The sequence below is a fragment of the Pseudophryne corroboree genome, chromosome 5 (genome assembly GCF_028390025.1).
Source record: "Pseudophryne corroboree isolate aPseCor3 chromosome 5, aPseCor3.hap2, whole genome shotgun sequence".
Lineage (NCBI taxonomy): Eukaryota > Metazoa > Chordata > Amphibia > Anura > Myobatrachidae > Pseudophryne > Pseudophryne corroboree.
This window is the reverse complement of record NC_086448.1, coordinates 427,136,530-427,141,679: the sequence shown is the minus strand read 5'-3', so window position 1 is coordinate 427,141,679 and position 5,150 is coordinate 427,136,530. Positions and strand designations below refer to the sequence as shown.

Below are 5,150 nucleotides of genomic sequence, written 5' to 3'. Positions count from 1 at the left end.
CTCACACTGACATCTTTTCAGTATCACTTGGATTTTTCTATTTAGAAAAAGGAGCGAAAGCTGCTGATTTGTATATTGAAATCCTGTCAGGTGTTTAAGGCTTAGCATTAGTTTCTAATACTAGAATGGCAGACACAAAACTTCAAATGTCATATATTAGGAGAGTCTCACAAAGCGACATCAAAGGAACGTAAAAATTGAGCTTTAGTTTTGTCATCACGTCACCTTTGATTTAACAAACAAACTCACTCAAACTAACATATATTTATCTTGCTTACAATCAATGCTTGTACTAGCAAGGGGAGAGAAAGAAAGCTCTTGTGTGGGCGCACTCTTTATTCAAAGAAGGAAAATTCCTCAGATATGTTAGGAAATATTTAAAACATCTATTTATTTTTTAACGTTAAAATACAATACAGTTACCCATATATATGATCCAAGTGTGAGTAAAGAAAATTATGATTTTTTTTTTTTTCAATGTTCTGGTCTATTTTTCACAGGAAGTCATTAGAAAGGTTGTAGACACCTGATTGTCTAACACCCATTTCTCCTGACCAGTACAGAAATTCTGTATTAATAGGACCAAGGAGGGGTCAAAATGATGGTTAGTGTATCTATAAAGGACCACTTTGATTGGTCAATACTGTACACTTTGCTGGTCACCAGTTAGACCATGTACACATATAAGGATGAACTAATATTGTCGTGGCCTGATGCTGAATTAATGACAGAAAGAGAAAAGAAGGAAGAAATAGCGGTGATACTGCTGTTGGCGTCACATTTCACGTAGTGGGGAAATAAATCCTGCTCTACAACACCGGGTATTAGCAGGAAGTCTCCTATCCCGGTACTAACCCAGCCCGACGCTGTTTGGCTTCCAAGATCGGACGAAATCGGGCATTAGAAGCGTGGTATGATAGTAGAGAAAAATATGTGATCTGTATACCAATGAGAGTGCACCTACAGTATATACGAATTGTAAAGGATATAGAAAAAAAAAGGATATAACATGTGGATCTGCTTTCCACGTTAGACACTTCGCAACAGACACCACCTTAGTGTTGCTGTGCATCCTGAATCGTGGATGAGAGTCCACAGAAAAATAGTGTCAGGTCAGAAAAAAAAATTTTTGAAGACAACTTTTATATAATGATAATGAAAAGTCAGAACAGGGGTAAAAAAAATTGCATCAAGCCAATTTTAGACAGTATATAAGTTAGGCAAACATGATCCTTTATGAAAACAGCCAATCACGGCTGGTAGTGTCGGAGCAGGCGCTCGGGGCGGGGATGTGGTAACTCCCTCTGTGGAACGTCAGTCTCACAGCGCATCCTGATCCAATGGAGAGTGGGGGGGTGTCAGCCAGTAGCGGCTGGTATTCATGAAGTAGACGTGTGAGAGCGGAAGCAAAGTCACTCCCGCTATGACACGTCACTGAAGCCTTACAAGAGAGATTGCCAGGACTTATGTTGTTATGATACGTGTGGCATTCCTTAGATTGGATAACATCGGGGAAATATAATAAGCGCTACACGTAGTTAAAATTTGATAACAGCCATTCATGGCTGGTAATATCGGGACCGGCGCTCGGGGCGAGGGACACGAGACTGATAGGTCACAGGGTCAGAATTGGATAGCGCCATCTTACAAGAGGGATTGCCAGGACTTATGTTGTTACGATACATGTGGCAATCCTTAGATTAGATAACGTTGGGGAAATATAATAAGCGCTGCACGCGGTTAAAATTTGATAACAGCCATTCATGGCTGGTAATGTCGGGGCCGGCGCTCAGGGCGGGGGTATGATAACTCCCTCTGTGGAGCGTCCGTCTCGCAGTGCTTCCTGATCCAATGGGGAGCGGGGATATTTCAGCTAATAACGGCTGATATAGGCAGATAGGCGCATGAAGGTGGAAGCAAAATCACTCCCACTGTAATGCGTCAATAACACCTTATATTGTCCAAAAAGATGGAGACTCGAGAGTAATAAATCACAGGGTCAGAATTGGATAGCGCCATCTTGCAGGGGGATTGAGTTGCCAGGACTTATATTGTTAGGATACGTGTGGCATTCCTTAGATTAGAGGACATCTAGGTATTGTAGGTGCTGCACATAATTTATCTCGCAGCACGTCCTAATACAGTAAGAAACGGAGGGGTGTGTCAGCCGATAACGGCTGGTACTGGCAAAGCCGATGCATGAAGGTGGAAGGCGGATTGCTCCCGCTAAGACGCGTCAGTGAGCTTGAACTCTGGAGTATAGGTAAAAATAAATAAGCAGGGATAATAGGTCGCAGGGTCAGAATTGGATAGGCCATCTTGGAGGAGGGATTGAGTTGCCAGTACATTGATGTGAGATGAATGGGGTAATGGGTTTAATTAAATACATGCTGAAATGGTTGAATGATATGATATGGTGAGAGGATAAACAAGAATAATAAGTAAAAATAAGGGGGGTATGTGATGAGAGTCGCTGATGTGAGAATACCATTCAAAGAGTGAGATGGTAAATGTGGGGGTGGGTGAATAGTGAAGTGCTGATCGATTGGATACTGAGGTGAAATTGTTAGGGACATAGTAAGTGTGCCCGTTGGGACTGGCAAGGTGCCTCTGAGAAACCGTGAAGTATAAGTGAATTGAAATAATGTAAGTTGGAATTAACCGCAATACTATTAGGACCAGGGTGGTGAAAAAGAGATTACAAACTAAATAGTGAAGGTGATGGCTATGTTGAGAGGTGGAATGTGAAATAAAGAGATGCAAAGTGAATATTTCATGATCTAGGGTGAGATAAAGAGGTGGGAATGTGGATGTATGTTGGAGGGGGAAAAGAAATGGGGAAAGGAGGAATTAGCGGTGTGATGATGCCATGGGTGAGTTGAAAAATTGAGACATCTAGGAAATCTATAGAAGTATTTCAAGAAATATAAAAATTAGTTAAAGAAAAACCCCATAGTTTATGTTCTCATTCAGACCGGAGGGTCTGAGACTGCCAAGGTGGAAAATCCATTCACTCTCTTTCTTGTAGAGCTCTTTGGTGATATCTCCTCCTCATATGCCCAGATGAATGCGATCTAAACCAAAAACTTTCAATTCTTTAGTTGATCCTTTGTGATGAAGGTAGAAATGCCTAGCTACCGAGGTAAGCGGTTTCATACGTGCAAGGTCTTTAGGTGCATTCCGATTATTGCCCAAATGTCCCAGGACCCTCTCTTTAAGTTTGCGTGTGGTCATGCCAACGTATTTTATATTGCAACTGCACGTAATTCAGTAGATTACTGCTGGGGTATTGCAGTTGAAAAAATGTTGTAGCGTTGTTGTTTGGTCATACCTATCTGTGACCGTGTTGGTTTGCAATATTTGTGGACATGATTTACAATGTCCACAGGGAAAAGAGCCTGTTGTAGTTGGCTTCTTTGGTTTGGATGTTAGTAAGTGGCTCCGAACTAAGTGGTCTTTAATGTTCTTGAATTTGCGCCAGCTCATCTGCAACGGGGAGCTCACGAAATGAGATAAGTCAGGGTCCATCTGCAATATGGGTAGATGTTTGGTTATTGCGTTTTTCAACATTTTTCACTTGGGACAGAAAGTTCCTATAAATCTGATAATATTTTCTTATTCCGGAACCTCCTTCTTCTTCCCAAAAATTAAGTTTAATCTCTTGACCATTGAGGTGGCTAGATATGCTTGTTTCACTGACCGTTTGCTATAGCCCCTGGCACGGAGGCGGTTGGTAAGTTCCCAGCTCTTGCTTTTATAAATATGATCCTCGGAGCAGTTGCGTCTTAGCCTGAGATACTCTCCTTTAGGGATATTTTCAACAGTCGGGGGGCAATGTAAACTGGTTTGGAAAAGTAGACTGTTAGTTGAGTGTCCTTTTGATATAATTCAGTTTCCAAGTAGCCCGTGTTGGATCTATAGATATTTAAGTCAAGGAAGGGAACTCTCTCGGAACTAATGGTGTGAGTCAATGTGATATTGAGGTCGTTGATGTTAAGAAGCTTAATGAAATCCATCAAAAGGCCTCTCTCTGTTCCAGATGATGAATATGTCATCGATATATCTCAGCCATAACGTCACATGGGTAATGTATTTCTCATTGACCGTGTTGAAAACACAAAAGTGCTCCCACCATCCCAACAACAAATTTGCGTAAGTATGGGCGCAAGCTGCGCTCATGGCTGTTCCCCTTACTTGCAAGAAAAATTGGTCTTGAAAAAGGAAATAATTTTTGTAAAGGACAAAGTCAAGTAATTGATGAAGGAAGTTTGAAAATTCTCCCTCACCTCCTTGATCCAAATAGTACTTAACAGCTGTAAGTCCTTGATGATGATTAATACTAGTGTAGAGTGCTTCTACATCTAGAGTTACCAGGAGAAAGTAATTTTCGAAGTGTATATCATGAATCTTGCAAAGTAGATCTGTTGTGTTCTGCAGGTAGGAGGGTATAGAAAAAACAAAGTCGCGGAGGTGTAGGTCCAAAAACCTGCTAGGTTGTTCCAATAATCCACCATTGCCAGACATAATCGGTCTTCCAGGAGGTTTGGAAACATTCTTGTGTATCTTAGGCAGTAGGTAGAATGTTGGTGTTTTCGGGTTCTGGGCTGTTAAATATTTCAACTCTGATTTCGTGATGGTGCCATGGGTTGCGGCGTGCTGTATTAAGGTATTATAAGAATTCAGGAACCTAGTGGTTGGATTGCTGAGAAGTTTCTTGTAACATGAGGCATTATGAAGCTGTCGCTGGGCCTCAGTGATATACATTTCTCGGGGCCAAAGCACAATATTGCCATCTTTATCAGATGGCTTAATGATGACATCGTGCCAAGTTTACAGTTCTTGTAAGGCTTTTTGTTCTTTGAATTTGAGGTTCTTGGGGAAGTGATGAAGGCCATGCCTTATTTGAGCATAGATGTCATCAAACTCTTTTGATACTCGGTTCAAAAAAACTCTGATATCTTGGCTTTTGGATTTTGGTCTACATTGGGGTCTCTGAGTGGATAAGCCATCCATACTTGATTCTATCTGAAGTTCTTCCAGTTCCTGGATGGCATTAAGATCATCGGTGGGGAATTCGGAATCAGGATTAATCTCTGACTGTCTTAATTTTTGTTTGGTAAAAAAATTTTTTAGGAGAAGCTTACTTCCAA

At 41.2% G+C, this 5,150-nt stretch overlaps 1 pseudogene; it reads right to left on the bottom strand.

The window, feature by feature from the left end:
• Positions 1-806: 806 nt before the first annotated feature.
• Positions 807-925, bottom strand: LOC134930012 (5S ribosomal RNA; annotated as a pseudogene).
• Positions 926-5,150: the final 4,225 nt, after the last annotated feature.